Source organism: Lemur catta, chromosome 20 (assembly GCF_020740605.2).
Source record: "Lemur catta isolate mLemCat1 chromosome 20, mLemCat1.pri, whole genome shotgun sequence".
In the NCBI taxonomy this organism is placed as follows: domain Eukaryota; kingdom Metazoa; phylum Chordata; class Mammalia; order Primates; family Lemuridae; genus Lemur; species Lemur catta.
The window spans coordinates 30,177,336-30,193,708 of record NC_059147.1 but is presented as its reverse complement, the minus strand read 5'-3'; the positions used below and the strand labels follow the sequence as shown (position 1 = coordinate 30,193,708).

The following is a 16,373-nucleotide window of genomic DNA, read 5'->3' as shown; positions in this document are numbered from 1 at the left end:
GATAAACCTGGGGTCCTCAATTTACACAACAAATACATGTCCAGGTGGCTTGTCTCTGATTAACAGCTCCTTATCTTAAAACATTCCAAGCCTTTAGACAAAGCTTCATGTCTTTAACCAATTACAAGTCAAAGAATCTTTAAACCCACCTGTAACCTGTAAGCCCCCTTCTCCCCACTTCGAGATGGTCCACCTTTTCAGGTCAAACCAATATATGCCTCCCACGTATTGATTTGTGACTTTCCCTGTAACCCCTGTCTCCCTGAAATGTATAAAACCCAACTGTAACCCAGCCACACGGAGTCCACTTGCTCAAGGCTTCTTGGGCGTGGCTCTGGGCCATGGTCCTCAAATTTGGCTCAGAGTAAATCTCTTTAAAAATAAAATTATTTTACAGCGTTTGTCTTCTTGTCCGTTGAACGAGTCCTATCCCAGAAACTGTGAACGCTACCTTTTGTGGCAAAAGGAACTTTGCATGTGTAATTAAGGATTTTGAGATAAGGAGATGATCCTGGACTACTGGACAGGCCCTTTATGTAATGGCAAGTGTCCCTGTACGAGGGAGGCAGAGGGAAATTCGATGACAGTAGAGGAGAAGTCACTGTGACCACAGAAACAGATTGATATGATGCAGCTTAGGAGCCAAGGAATGCTGGCGGCTAGTGATAGTGAAAGAGGCAAGTGTGATCTTGAGAGACCAAAATAGATTCCTCTTTTTTTTTTTTTTCTGAGACAGAGTCTTCTTCTGTCACCCGGGCTAGAGTGCAGTGGCATCATCACAGCTCACTGCAACCCTGAACTCCTGGGCTCAAGCAGTCCTCCTGCCTCAGCCTCCGCAGTAGCTCGGACTACAGTTGCCTGCCACCACATCTGGCTAATTTCCTCAATTTTTAGTAGAGACGGGGTCTCACTCTTGCTCAGGCTGGTCTGAAACTCTTGAGCTCAAGCAGTCTTCCCCCGTCGGGCTCCCAGAGTGCTGGGATTACAGGCAGGAGCCACCGCGCCCACCCAGCCAAAACCTGGTACTTCCGCCCAAACCTGTTCAAGGCTTAACTAACAGCGGCCTCTGGGGAGCCACAAGCCAGGTTTCTGATGAGGGCAGCCGGCAACTCTGAGCATTTTTAGGGAAAACAGAACAGGGAAGTGGTGGGGAAAATTGGTCTCAGACCAAAGATATGACAAAAATTTACTCCTGGATGGACTCTTTCAAATCAAATTGTGTTGTAGGGTACTAGTAGACACAGTAATCGTAAGGCTGGTGGTGGACACCTCTCCCTTCCTTAATGAAAAAAGAAGAAGCCCCTCCTATTCCTCAATACGCACCCTAAAACTACAACAAAAAACTTCCTCACTCTTCCCGCCAAAATCTTCCTGCCAAAAAAAACCCATCCCCCAGCCCTAAAAACATATATAAACTCACTCAGACTTCTGGCCGGGTGACATCTTGGGTCTCTCCCCTCCCCCAACCCAAAAATCTTGCCCGGGCCCCTCCCTTGGGACTCGTTACCCTCACCTGGGAACACTCCAATAAAACCTCTTTACTGATCCCTTTGAACTCTACTCGTCTTTCTTTCTCTGGCACCCGCGGCTCCAAAAAACCTTTCAGGAATGACACTCTCCCACACCGCATCCCAACCCCTGGAAGCTGTGAATGCGTTTTTAACCATACACTTTACATGGTGAAAAGAGATCTTGCAGATATGGTTAAATTAAGGATTTTGGGGTGGAGAGATTATCTTGGAGTATCAGGATGGGCCGATGCAATCACAGGGGTTTTTATGAGAGGGCAGGCAGGAGGGTCAGAGGCAGGAGGTGACGTGAGGACAGCACAAGCTGGAGTGATGGGAGCACTGAGCCGTAGAATGCGGGTGGGCTCTGGAAGCTGGAGGAGGAGAGGAAAGGATTCTCCCCGGGGCCTCCAGAAGGAATGTAACCCTGGACCCATTTTAGACTTCTGACCTCCAGAACTGTAAGATGATAAATGGTGTGGTTTTAACCTACTAAATTTGTAGTAATTTGTCACAGCAGCAACAGGAAAGGAATACAAGGGCCCCTAAATCGCCTTGCCAACATCTCCACCAAGTGGCCATCCACCCTTGTCTTGAAGGCCTCCCAGGACAGGAGCATCACCACACAGGCATCCCGTTTCCTTTCCAGCAAACTATCTCAAAACCTTCCTCGGCAACTCTCCACCCACTGCACCCCATTCCAAGCCCCAGTTCGAGGAGGACACACTCAACCCCTATCCCTTACACACATCAGGCTTTTGGAGACAGACAGTAATTCTCTTCCCCGAGCTTGACATCCTCCAACTTCTCCCTTGCTCAGCTTATCCAAAAGGCCTAAAAGCCAACCTTCTTTGATGAGGCCCCAGCTAAACTCCGGAGTGGGGTCCCCTCGCCCACGGCCTCCAGGGGATCAGACGACAAAGTCCACCACGCGGGTGGGGAGGTGGGGCTGGGTGGGCTTCCAGCAATTCTCCAAACCGGTGGCTCATTCACGGCCCGACACCTTCCACCGGTATTAGTGATAGTCAGTGACACTAATATAATGCCACCCCTGAGGCTCAGAGCCGTGGCAGGCGGCTAGAATTTAATAACATTATTTCGTTTGCATTGTATTTACTTCTGTTGATGGTAAGGGAAACTGCTTTTCCATTTAAAACATCGCCATATCCAGTAAAGAGTCGGAGCCGGTTGGAGACTAGCGGCGGTTTTTACCTGGGGCGCGCCCACCTGTGCTCTAGGCGGGGTTCGGAGCTGCCCGGGGCCAGCCCGAGCCGGGCTCAGAGTTCTATTACGAACTAAAACAGATCCGCCAGGAGCCCCTGCAGGAAGTCAGGATGGCCGAGCGGTCTAAGGCGCTGCGTTCAGGTCGCAGTCTCCCCTGGAGGCGTGGGTTCGAATCCCACTTCTGACAACTGCTGTTTTTCGCCCCAAAGCTCGGAGATCTTGAACCTCCGGCCACGCAGCAAGAAAGAGTCTGCGACACGTCCCTTTTTTTCCTTCCCAGTTCAGAAGAGAAGGTGAACCTTTGACTGGAGAGAGGCTCAGAGACGCTCAGCGGAGCAAGCATTCATTTTACACTCCAAAGTCAAATGTCTGTTAGGAAAAGAAAAGTCTGTTAAGAAGAAAATAAAATTGGTTTTGTAAAAGGATTAAGAAAGAAGACTATCAAAAGAGGTCCCATCGGATGATCTGCAATTGGGAGGGAAAAAGACTAAGCTGCTGTCAGAAGTGGGATTCGAACCCACGCCTCCAGGGGAGACTGCGACCTGAACGCAGCGCCTTAGACCGCTCGGCCATCCTGACTGCTTGTTACACTCTGCTCGAGCCAACCTCTTTGAAAGCTCTACACTGTGCGCATGCGTAGTGAGCAGCATAGCCCTCGCTCTCCCCCTAGCGTTGGAAGAAGGAGATACAAATGCTTGCTCTGAGGGGTGTGGCAAGATGGGCCGAGGAGGGGCAGAGCAAGGCACCCGGGCGGCGCCAGAGGGCGCACAGGGCACGCTGGAGAATCCGAAAGGCCGCGAGACCGAGGACTGTTAGTTACTTTAACAGACTTGCACTGGTGCCTCCATGTCCATTCGTTCTGCAGGCGTGCTTTTACTGCCCATGTCGGCTGCGATTCTTGCAAATCGACAAGCACCTTGCATTCCCGCATGCGCACCCTTGTGCCTTTTCCGCACGATGCCGCCAAGCCCGCAGACCTGCGCCGATTCACAGGTCCCTCCGTTTGGTGGCCCAAACAGGCGAGGCTTGGATGTGTCAAGGTCTGGCCCGCGTCCTGCGCGGTCCTTCCGCCTGCTCGCCAACACGGCGACTTCACATTTGCGAATGTGTTCAACTCGCTTACTCCGGCTGCGGGTACACCGGGCCCTGCAGCGGCACGGCCAGGTCCGCTCTATTCCTGACCGCGTCCCCACTGCCCAAACCGTGCTGGACACACAGTAGGTGCGCGGGGAAGGTCCGTGGATTAATTCCGCCCTCGCTACCTCTTTCCTGCATCCGTCATTTCGTGACTCATCTCTCCTCTCCTGGCCCCCGCAGCACCTTCCTCCTTCCCCTTCCGCCCCCGCCTTCCCAAACCCAAGACTCACCTTCGCCCCGCCTGTGTCCGGAGACCAGAAGACCTCAGGACTGAGAGGGCGCGTTTTCCGCGGATTTCCAGGAGGCTGGGCCGCTGCCCCTCTCTGTACAGAGGGGCTGAAAGAGAGCACCCAAGAGGACATCTGTGACCCAGGCCCAGAAGGTCACATTAACCCCCCAGTGCCCTCCGACTTGCCCGAGATGGTATCACAGACAGGCCTCAGCCAGAGAACATCCCCTACTGCCCTTGGGTCAGGTCCCCCTTGGATGCTCAGGCCTTGGGATGCGGCCCCCTGGGGTGGGCAGAGGTCCTGGTTATTTGAAAGATGATGAAGTCCTCCCCTTTCCCTGTCCCAAATGCCCCTCTTCATTGACAGACAGAATTCATTCCTTCAGGTTTAGCACTAACCTTTTTTGTGTCCTCTCCTAAAATACAAATTGCCCTGGACACGGCAAAGAGTCAACTAACATTTACTGAGCACTTGCTATATGCCAGATACTCTTCTAGATTCTGTGAGCAAAACAGAATTTCCACCCTCAAGATACACTGACTTTTTAAAAAAAATATTTATTTATTTAGAGACAGAGTCTCACTCTGTCCCCTGGGCTAGAGTGCAGTGGCGTCATCAAAGCTCACTGCAACATCAATTCCTGGGCTCAAGGGATCCTCCTGCCTCAGCCTCCCTCCCGAGTAGCTACAGGTGTGTGCTACCACACCCAGCTAGGTTTTTCTATTTTTGGTAGAGATAGGGTCTCACTCTTGCTCAGGCTGGTCTTGAACTCCTGACCTCAAGGGATCCTCCCCTCCATCGGCCTCCCAGAGTGCTAGGATTACAGGTGTGAGCCTTCATGCCCAGCGAGATACTATATTTTCAAAGATAGAGTGAAGGGAGAGAGACAAGAAACAGGTGAATAAATAAGTTCAGGAAATGCCAGGAAGAAGATTCATCAGGAAACTCATGAGAGACTTTGAAACAGGCAGAAAAGTTAACTGGGTGTCCTGTCTGGCATCCCCACCAGCTGACTGATTCTATGGGGGCTTGCCTCTTTCATTACTTTTATGTGCAAATGATTCTTACCCATAGAAATGCAAGTGAATTTTGTTGGGGTAGAATGCAATTGATTATTGTCCTGTGGATAATGACCAATTTTGTATCTATTTATAAATTCATTTCAGCATTTCCTGTTGCCAGTATATGTGTATCTTTGAATTCTCCTTTGAACTGGTTGTAAAATCATATTGGTTTCCCCGCTGATTAATGACTTAAATAAAATCTTCAATATGTGTTCATTTTATATTTATATAAGAATTATGATTTTATCTTAAAAATTATCCTCTTAAAAGTGATCAAGAATGACTGGGGGCTCTCCTAGGTAATTGGTTAGGGAGGGACTCTCTGAAGAGGTGACACTGAGTTCAAAAGGAGAGAGACAAGCAAGATCAAAGCAGGGAGTGGCAGTGTTCCAGATGGGAGACATAGCCAGTGCAAAGGCCCTGAGGCAGAGAGGAGTGTGGTCTGTTGGAGGGGCAGGCAGGCCAGTGGGGCAGGGGTAAGAGAGGGAGGAGGCTGAGGTCCGTATTACACAGGGCTGGGATACCAGGGAAAGGAGTTTGGATTTTCTTCTGTGTGTGATGGAGTCACTGGAGTGTTTCACAGGGGACTGGCATGATGCTGACGGTCCTTGATAATGATCCCTTTGGCTTCTGGAGGACGGATGAGAGGCCAGGTGAAGAGTTGGAGTCAGGGAGAAGGCCAGGCCATGGTAGGTGTGCGAGATGATGGTGGCTGGACCAGGGAAGTGGAGATTGCAAAAGGGGGTCAAATTCAAGATTCAGGATTTTGGAGGCAAAACAGACAAGCCCTGCTGGTGGACTGGTCTGTGTGTGGGGTGCCGATGTGGGGAGAGAAGACGTAGGATGCAACGGGAAGTCACCAGGACCATGGACGGCCCAGGTTACCAGATGCCGACAACTTCCTTTCCTTTTTCCTTTTTTTTTTTCTTTCTTTCTTTCTTTCCTTCTTTCCTTTCTTTCTCTTTCTTTTTTTTTTTTTAGACAAAGTCTCACTCTGTTGCCCAGGCTAGAGTGCCGTGGCATCAGCCTAGCTCACAGCAACCTCAAACTCCTGGGCTCAAGCAATCCTACTGCCTCAGTCTCCAGAGTAGTTGGGACTACAGGCATGTGCCACCACGCCCGGCTAACTTTTTTTTTATATATATATATTTTTAGCTGTCCAGATAATTTCTTTCTATTTTTAGTAGAGACAGGGTCTCACTCTTGCTCAGGCTGGTCTCGAACTCCTGACCTTGAGTAATCTTCCCGCTTCTGCCTCCCAGAGTGCTGGGATTACAGGCTTGAGCCACTGCGCCTAGCCCACAACTTCCTTTTGAGGCCAGTGCTTCCAAGCAGGGGCTGCTAGTGAGCCCCTTCCCCCGACCCCCATTTTGCAGACCAGGGAGCTGAGGCTCAGATGAGCCAGGTGACTTGCCCAAGGTCCTCTTTGGGACCCTGCACTATCCACCCCTGGAACCCTCCCCTCATCCCTCACAACTCCAACCTTTCTGAGTGTGCATGATTTTGGAGAGGAGAAAACAGAGACAGGGTCAGAGCTGGAGCCCCAACCTGCCCTGCTCTGCCTGCTGCCCCCCTTGTCCTGCCTGGGAGAAAGTGCTCGCTTCATGGGGGGCCCACTCAGCCCTATCTCCTGGCTTTGGGTGGATGGTCAGCTGTCCTCCCCGGACACCTTTCAGATGACCTTCCTGGCCCGGAGGAACGCTTTCAGGACCGCATTTCAGCCCCAGGTCCCTGAGACCAAAAATGGGAAGGCAGAGGGCCACTACTCCTGTTTATCTCCTGATTTCCCCTCAGCAGCCTAGATGCCAACAAGGGACCCCTGGGGGACGGGCCTCGGGCATTCCCTGCTTTGGGCGTTTGTCCATCTCGGGAGAGGAAAGCCCCCGCGCTGAGCCTGAGAAGCCCACAGTGCCGGGGAAGTCCCCGCGTGGCTCTTCCTGTGCCCAGCCCTGCTCAGTACGGATAGAATCAGTCGGCCAAGTGGGGACCTAGTTCTCATCCTGCCAAGGGACCTGGAAGAGGAAATCCTAGCATTCCTGGGACTTTGATACACACTACCAGCCCTCCTGGGGAAAGTGGCAGGAAGCTGAGTTTTTCCTTTTAGATGATTTAGAGATTTCCTTTACAGCCATTATTTCACTGAATGTTCATAACAGCACCACAGCACGGGTTGTCATCACCCCCATATTACAGGGGAGGAAAGCGAGGCTCAGAGAGGCCAAGTAACATACCCAGAGTTGCACAGCCAATAAGTGGGACCCGACTTGTCTGGCTCAAAACTTGTCCCCGAGAAGTACCGTGTGCCTAGTACTGTGCGAGATGCTTTTTTTTACATCATCTCCTTAAAAAAAAAAAAAAGCCGTGAGGGCTTGCCAATTCAGGTGGCAGGCTGGACTGTGAGATGTTATTTTTAGTCCTGTTTTCATTATTGAAGGAGACTTAAAAGAAAGGGTAGGCTTTTCCCAGCAAGGCAGTCCAAGAAGCACGGCCAAGCCTTTGTGGTTCAGACGCCGGTTTCCTCGGCTGACGGTGGAGGGCAGAAGCGACGAGGCGCCAGGGACGAACCCCTGCCAAGGCCCTGGTTTGGGCATCTTGACCACTGAGAGAAGCCAGGCCAGCCCCAGGGGGACGGGGGAGGTCCGGGGCTGAAGTGGATGAGGCCGACACAGGTCTCTATCGGGACGGCAGGGAATGCTCGGTTCCCAAGGTCTACCCTTGGCATGGGGAGAGTCAGTTTGTCACTTCTGAATGGATCACATGGACAGTGAGCATTTCAGTGGTGATCAGAATGGACCAAAAGCCAGGAACTCACGTCCGAGTTCTCTGGACTGTTGACTGTGTCCCTAAAGCCTTTGGTCACCCTAGAAAGAGAACACCAGGAATGGCCGAGACTGCCACTAACCACTCTGACAGGCAGGGGCACAGGGCCAATTTTAACTTTAGGCAGCACAGCTGAGCGTGCAAGCAGGTAGACTCTGGAACCACCTGAGTTCAAATCCTGCTTCTGCCGCTTGCTGGCTCTGTAATCTCCGAGGAGTTACTTAGCCCCTCAGTTCCTCAGTTCCCCCATCTGTAAAGTGGGTTTAGTATTCGCATCTGCTTCAAAGGATTGTCGAGATCAAATGAGTTAATACATGCTGAGCACTTACAGTAGCTGGACAATGTAAGTGTTAGCCCAGAAAAATAAAACAATGCAACATTTCTCGTGCCTGGTAAATATTGTCTATCATGCCCTCCCCACAACGTCCTAACCGCCTCACCTGAGCCAACCTTGGCCACCTCTGCCACCCGGTCCCCTACCTGCATTCCAGCCGCTGCCTCAATCTTTCTGGTCTCCAGGTACACAAAGCGTGTTCCCTCCTCAGGGCCTTTGCACTTGCTGTTTCCTCGTCTGGAGCCATCTTCCCCCACACCATGCAGGCTGGTTCCTTACGTCGTCATTCCTGTGTCAGCTCAAATGTCTCTTCCTCAGCACCCTCGCTAGAGCGGCCCTACCTGCCTTCCACTCACTTGCTGTCTGGCCTCTGCGTTTCAGATCCGAAGTCACTGTACTGCTTGGCTGGTTTACTTGTTGATCGTGTTTCTCCCCCACTGGGCTCTGTGGAGGTGGGGGCCTTGGCCATCTTGTTCACCTCGGTATCCCCAGCAGGTAGTGCAGTGCCTGTCACAAGACAGGACCTTGGTAAATAAGTGCTGCGTGAGTGGACAAATGGATGGATGGATGGATGGATGGATGGATGGACGGACAAGTGTGTAAATTCCCTGGGCTCTTCAAGGCAGCTTTTTGTCCCTCCAGGTAGAGTTCAGGAAGCCTGGGGGCCCCTCTGGTGAGGCCGTCCACGACGCTTGCCCTCCCCTGGAGACTTAGTCTCTGACCCCCACGGCCAGCCCTCCCCGTTGGTGCAGCAGCTCCTTTCGCCTGCTGGGCTCGGGGCCGCGGGCTGTCTGGAAGGCCCACCTGCTCCGCCTCTCCGGGCTAACAGCGTGTTGCGTTCTGCTTGGAGCTGCGCCAGCACAGAGCCTGCCGGCCGGGTGGGCTGAGTCCCGAGTGGGGGTGCAGGGCTGCAGCATCCGGGGCCTAGACCCCCTGGGTACTGTCCTGGTATACTCCCCGTGGCCTGTCAGTGGTGACAGATGAAGACTGCAGTGTCGCTTGGTCAACAGGGCTGCCCCGAGCCTCCCCTAGTCCTCACCCCCCTGGCTTTTCCCCCTCCTGGATTCCCCAGGCTGCATCACACAGCTGGGCCTGCTCCGGCCTTGAGGCTCCGATCCACTCTGGGCGGCCTGGGCCACACTAGCCATGGAACCTGGAGTATTTCTGCCACACTCATTATGGCTTCTCCTGTTCCACCCGATGGCCCAGTGCTCTTGGGAGCCCCTTTTGATTCAACCCAACCCCTGCTCCGGCCACCTCCCACCCTCACCTCAAGTCCCTCCCCATCCCCATGCCCCCACCTTCGTCTTGTGGTGCCAAGCCCCTGGATTGTCCTTTGGGAAACACCCCTCTGGCCACTCTGGTCCCAGCAGATCAAGTGAGGCTGACTGTACTCTCCCGCCATGCTGGAAACAGACACGTGACTCGGGTCTGACCAATCAGTGAATCCCACTCACCTGGACACAGCACACAATTCCACCTGATCCGACGGGAGTCTGGCCGGTAGAGGGGGGACACCTGGAATAGGGAAGCTGGGAGTGGAGGTCAGGTGGCCCAGCTGCCACTGGCTGTCTCTGCTATGCCATCTAGAGCCTACTTGAGAAGGAAAGCTAGAAAATGCACAGTTAGATCTCTGGTAACATTGACATTATTCGAACACCTAGATCTAGCTGTGCCTGAAGCATGACCCCGGTCTTTGCAGTGTCATGAGCCAATGCCCTTTTGCATTTAAGCCAGTTTAATGTGAACTTCTGTCACATGTAACCCGAACACAAACACAGCCTAGATCTGTGCCGTCCCACATGCTAGTCACTGGCTGGCTATGGAGCATTTGAAATGTGGCTAGTCTGAATTGAGACGGGTCACAAGTGTGGAATACAAACTGGATTTCAAAGACAACATGAAAACAAAACTGTTAACTATTTTATTATTAATATTTCTTTCTTAACCATCCAGCCCTAAATGTCATTATTATTAATTTGTAGTATTGATGACATGTCGATGTGATAATACATTGGTCATGTTGGGTTAAATGATTTTTTTTTTTTTGTAGACAATGGGAATTTATTTCTTACGGTTCTGGAGGGTGGAAGTTTAAGACCAAGACGCTGGCAGACTAGGTTCTTGGTGAGGACCATTTTCCTGGCTGTGTCCTCACCGGGCAGAGAGAGCGAAGGGGAGAAGGGAAGAGGCGGACAGAGAGGGGCAGGGACACAGAAAGAGTGAGAGAGCAGGAGAGGGGGAGAGTGCTAAAAATATATTATTAAAATTAATTTCATGTGTTTCTATTTCGTTTTCCAAGGTTGCTACTAGAAAACTTTAATTTCATATAAATTTTAATTTTATATTTCTGTTGGGCAGTGACCTAGACGGCTCACCTAGAAAACATCAGGAAACGAGAGATCAGATCCTGCCCATGTCAATGGTCCAGCCTCAGTGGACGGACCCCAAGGGTGCCAAAGAGGAGAGGGCATGCCAGAGGAGGTGGGCGAGGAAGGACAGGGCTGACCTGCGTGGGTCGAGAGGAAGGGGAAGGCCGCCCAGGTAGGGAGCCCAGGTGAGCCAAGGCCCCTGGGTGGGACTGGCAGGAGACAGGTCTGAGGATAACCAAGGGTGGTAGAGAGCAGCCTCGAGAGTTAAGATGGGGCAGGAATTCCTCCAGGAAAGCCTGGATCCTGGTGAGAGTGTAGTACGGAGGGACAAATATTCCACTTCCCTTTAATCACTACTCATTTTCTAGGTGCTTCATGAGGGCCCAGGGTGGGTGCAGCCTTCCAGAGTCCGATCTAGCCCCTAAAATTCTGGGACCCTGCATTGCAGGCTAGGTTGTCGGAGGCCTCAGCACATCAAACCGGAGATTCCAACGAGGGAGGGGACAGCCTAGAGGGGGCAGGAAACAGCAGCGGCAGCCCTTTCCCACCGGCACTGCTGAGCCACTAAGAGTTTCAACATTTCCTCTGGAAATTCTCCCAACCTCAAATAGCTCCCAGCTCTGAACCTATGCCTGATGCTCTCTGTTTTCTCTAGGCCTTTTTCTGGCAGTCCCTTTCTATGGCAGCTGGGATTCAGAGCCTAGAAAACTGTCTACACCCTTGGCCTTGGGGACCTCAACAGAGGACACGCCAGCACAGGGGCCCAGGTGGGGTCTGCCCAGGGCCGTGGGGTTGGACAGGTGACAGGTGGACTCACTGGGTCCCAGCAGGTCATTACTGGCTGGTACAAATCAGGTGCCCGTTCCCCAGCCAGAGAAGCCCTGACAGAGCCATGTTTCCCAAAATGGACTGCTTTTGCAATGTGAAAGAAAAAAGAGGCATGAAAATTACTTTATAATTCTAAAAAAAGAACATTACTGATGCCTCCTTTGTTCTGCAAAGGTTTCAGCAGATATATAGAGCAAGCGTGTTGGTTTATCAAGTTCCTCTTAAAAACGAGAGAGTCTGATGTGATATTTTTCTGGGTCAGGCGGGCTGAGAGAGACTCGGAATTGCTGACGGTGCTCAATGCCTTCACCTGGTCCTCAGCTCGCCTCCGGACGTCCCCCCGCCCCGGGAGCCTTCCTTGACCTCCAGCCTGGGTCAGCTCCCCAGTCTGCACCAGAACCCTCAGCACGGTGTGTGTGTGCGTGTGTGTGTTCATGCGTGTGTGTGCTCATGTGCATACGTGTGTGTGTGAGTCTCAGCCCACCTGTGCCCCCACCAGACCCCGCACTCCACGTGGGCTGGGTCTGCTTGGGCTCGTCATGCCCCACGGATCCCAGAGTCTGGTTCCTCGCAGGCACTCTGGAAATATGCGCTAATTGAGTGAATGGAGGAATAAATCCCCAATTCAGAGTCTTTCCCCCAGATACGTACAACACCCCAACTAAGGCCGTCAGTCCTCGTGCTCACATCCCCAAGATGCATTTTGGGGGAACCACTTCTCTCCTGGTTCAGGTATGACGATGAGAGCTCTCTCCACCTACTCGCCCCACCTGCCCACCTGGAGCCTCTGACAGACACTTGCTCGCACCCCGTGGGCTGCTGGGCCGAGAGAGCGAGCCAGTCCTCGCTCGCCTGTGCCGTCCAGTGGGAGCTCACTTGAATCCACCCCCCAGCTTACCCAGGCCACCCACCCTCCCCATGGGCTTCTTGCTGTTTCCTTCCTTCCCTTCCTTTTCTGGCTGCTCTCAACCACGCTGATCAGCTGCAGATTCCTTGGGAGAAACGCTGGCTTCTGTGGCAGACGTTCACGAAGCTCAGGAGAGGTAGTGTCAGAACTCACGTGTCAGGCCGGGCGTGGTGGCTCACGCCTGTAATCCTAGCTCTGGGAGGCCGAGGCGGGTGGATCGCTCGAGGTCAGGAGTTCGAGACCAGCCTGAGCAAGAGTGAGACCCCGTCTCTACCAAAAATAGAAAGAAATTGTCTGGCCAACTAAAAATATATATACAAAAAAAATTAGCCGGGCATGGTGGCTCATGCCTGTAGTCCCAGCTACTCGGGAGGCTGAGGCAGTAGGATCGCTTAAGCCCAGGAGTCTGAGGTTGCTGTGAGCTAGGCTGATGCCACGGCACTCACTCTAGCCCGGGCAACAAAGTGAGACTCTGTCTCAAAAAAAAAAAAAAAAAGAACTCACGCTTCGCTCCAGAGTCTGGCCGGAGCTCTGCATTTTGCAGTGAGTGCCAGTGACCTGGAGCCGCACGCTCCCAGGTATCTGTGGTCTCCCTGCGGCCCCCCTTTCTCCCTTGGCCCACACCAGCACCCGGAGGGATTCCAGGCGTGCAAGCAGGTGTGCTCCCCCTGCCGCAGCGCGGACTACGAGCTCACCCCACCTGGTGGGCGTGTGCCACACGGGGGATGAAGCTACAGCACTGGCTGGGGGGGCGGGGGTTCAGGTGGGCCCCAGTGAGGACGGGGAGATGTTCCTGTGTCCGGGGACGCTGTCCAACTGCTTCCCAAACCACACGCCAACCCTGAGGCCGCTAACAGCGGAGCTTTGCCCCTGACCTGAGCTACATGGTGCGAGCTAGGCAGGGCGGTGAGGCTTGGCCACCGGGAGCCCGCGTGCCAGAGTCTGTGCCCACGGGTGTGCAGGAGTGTGTGTTTGTGTCTCTGGAAGTGAGAACACGTGGTGCATGTATGTGCATTGCACATGTGGGATGAAGGGTGCGAGTGTCTATGGGGTAAGTTGATCTATAGTGAGTTTATCTGTGGGGGGGGCCCTGCAGGGTGAGTGTGTGTGGGGGGCATTTTCAGGGGGATGGGTTGCTAATCGCTGTGTGTGTGCGCACGTGCGTGTGTGGCAGGGGTTAGCGGATGACAGGGACGGGACAACAAAGCACTATACGCTGGGGATCCAGCTATTCAGAGCTTACGCCCCTGGGAGACTAGGGAAAGTGCTAGACTGGAGGGGAGGAGACGCATGTTCAAATCCCAGCTTTGCCACTTTTCCACTGCATGGCCACAACAGCCCCTCCCTCTCTCCACACCTCAGTTTTCTCTTCTGTGAAATGGGCATCATTACCACCAGCCAGGGCAGCTCTGGGAGGACACCAAGAAGCCTGGCGACTGCGTCCACCCTGGGGAAAGGGAATGAGAAGAGGGGTCCCACTCTTCTGTGCTCTTGGAACTTCTTACCGTGACCACGCATTCTTTTACAATAAAAAAGAAGTCAGGAAAAGGCATCCGTGCTCTGGAAACCCTCGCTACCGTTCTCAGCCCAGCTGGGGAGATGCTTGTGGTTTTGGGGACAGAGGACCATGGTGGCCACAGCCAGGACATGAGGTTATTTGCCAGGAGACAGGACTTGAGGCTGGGCAGGCTCTGGGTGGCCGTCCCTTCCCTAGGAGGCAGCTCAGGGTGTCATCGCCTAACTTTGAGAAGACAGGGACACTACTTCCAGGAGGCCTCCGGGCTTGCATGCGTGGCCAGGGAAAACGGAGCCCAGCCCGGTGCCCAGAGAAACAAACAGTTCCTATCAGACCTAAGAGTTAAACTAAATGGAAACTTGGCTTTCACAATGCAGCTTTGTTTTCCTTCTTTTTGTTTGTTTATTTTTAGTTCTCCCATCCCCTTGGTAAATCACCGAAAAGCTGTTATCAGAGATTGCCTCTGATTACCTTGCCTCTAGGGAAGAGGCAAAAGAATTTCGATTTTCTTTTTAACTTTGCCTAATGAGGTTTGAGTTTTCTAACCTTATAAGTCTCTTTTCCCTCCTTCTGCCCCCACTTCCGCTTCCCGCTGACATCAGGGGGTCTCTGGCCAGACATCCTGCCCTTGGGGGTTTTCTTCTTTGAGCCTCAGTATAGTAAAGGGAAACCGAAACCGCAGTCAGTGTTATCTAATTGTTTTAAAGTACCAAAATGCCAGAATTCCACACTTTTCTATGTTTATGTGTTCTGCACGCTACTCTGTTCCTTTTTCTCCTCCATTTAACAACGTATCTTGGCAATTGTTTGCAAGAGTCCAGGAATGCCTGTAGAATCCAGTCTTTTTACAGAAGGGGAAACTGAGGCCCAGAGAGGTCTAGAACCCAGTCTTGCCTCACAGTTCAGGCCTCCTTCAAGCTGGAGTGAAATTGGTAGGGATGACCTTTCCCTGCTCACCCATGTTCTTTTTTAAAAAGCTCATTCACGGAATGAAATAGAACTTAGGCTGAGATTTATGCGTTTGTTTGCTGTAAGTGCCTTGGCTTCTCAGACCGGAGAGGAAGCCAGAGCTCCTGAAACACACACGGGAAAACACACCGGAAACCTTTCCCAGGGGCCCTCTGGGAGCCAGTGCCCTGCACCTTCGCGGACGGTAGCTGTGCGGTACTGAGCGGGTCACCCCCACCCCGGGTTCCAGGCCCACCTCCTCCACGGAGCTCACCAACCGGAAGTTGTCCTCCCTCCTAAGTTCCCACGACCCATGATTTTTAACCACCCTCCCCCGGCCCCATTCCTCACCTTTAAATCATCTTTAACTCACTGACCCTTCACCATGTTCCAGCATTCCTCATGTGCTGAAGTCTCAGATCAATACCGAGAGGTAGGGAGAACGTGGACCCATTTTATAGATAAGGAAATGGAGGCTTAAAGAGGTAAAAGAACATACGTCCCACAGCTAGTTAGTGTCGGAGGCAGAAATCACACCAGGCCAGCTCTGCTGACTGCAGAGTCCCCTCATGTGACCCTCTGCTTGCTTACGCCTTGATACTAAAAGTGTGGTGCTTAGACAACCTGGTGTCCCACCCAGACGAAGAGGCTGAGCCCAGAGAGGGAAAGCTCATTGTCCAAAGACACACAGCTACTGGGGCTGAGCAGAAAGTAGAACATTCTTCAGGCTTTTTGGATATTTATCGTGGGGACGTGGAAACGAACAGAACACCTGCTGTTTGCTCCCAGGTTGCTCAGGGGATCTTCCCGTCTGTACACTGGGCTGAGCCAGGTGTTCCACCTCCTGGGTGTTGCTAACAGCTACATGCCAGGCACTGCGTAGCTTGCAGGGTATTCGTCACAGCGACCTGTGAGAACAGGCACTGTTGTCCCATTTTACAGATGAGGGAACTGAGGCTTGGAGAGGTGAGGGAGTTCTGGTGCGACCCCAGTCTGTCGTCCTAGCTGTCCCACCGCTCTGCCCCCAGGTGTGGGAGACGCAGGGCACCATGGATGAGTGTGGGGCTGGCACATAATACAAACAATTATTATCACCCATGGGCTATTGTCACTGGACGACTCTCCTCCTCAGGCTTGGGCAGGAAGAGTGGTTGTTTGGCTGGAACTTTCTTGGCCCTTTGTCATCCAAGATGGAGCAGCCAAACTCCTGCCTCAGAGAGGAATGTCCCTAGGAGATCTCTCTGGCAGGGAGACGTGGGGCTTTCAGCTGCTGAGGAACAGTCAGAAAAAAATCTCACTCCTGGGAAGCCTAGATATGGGGAAACTGAGGCCAGAGAGGGGCAGTGATTTACCCAAAGTCCCGCAGAAAGGCAGAGGCCGAGGCAAGCCCCATCTGGAACTTGGCGGGGGCTGCTATGTGCTCCAGGCTGAGGACACCACGGTGGTGACCTAAGGCTCAGAGGTGGGGACTTTTCCCAGGGACTG

At 52.8% G+C, this 16,373-nt stretch overlaps 2 non-coding genes across 2 annotated transcripts; one reads left to right on the top strand and one right to left on the bottom strand.

Moving 5' to 3' along the window:
• Positions 1–2,836: 2,836 nt before the first annotated feature.
• On the top strand, positions 2,837–2,919 carry TRNAL-CAG. The gene has a single exon. It is a non-coding gene; the product is annotated as a tRNA-Leu (tRNA).
• A 309-nt stretch (positions 2,920–3,228) lies between these two features.
• TRNAL-CAG lies at positions 3,229–3,311 on the bottom strand. The gene has a single exon. It is a non-coding gene; the product is annotated as a tRNA-Leu (tRNA).
• Positions 3,312–16,373: the final 13,062 nt, after the last annotated feature.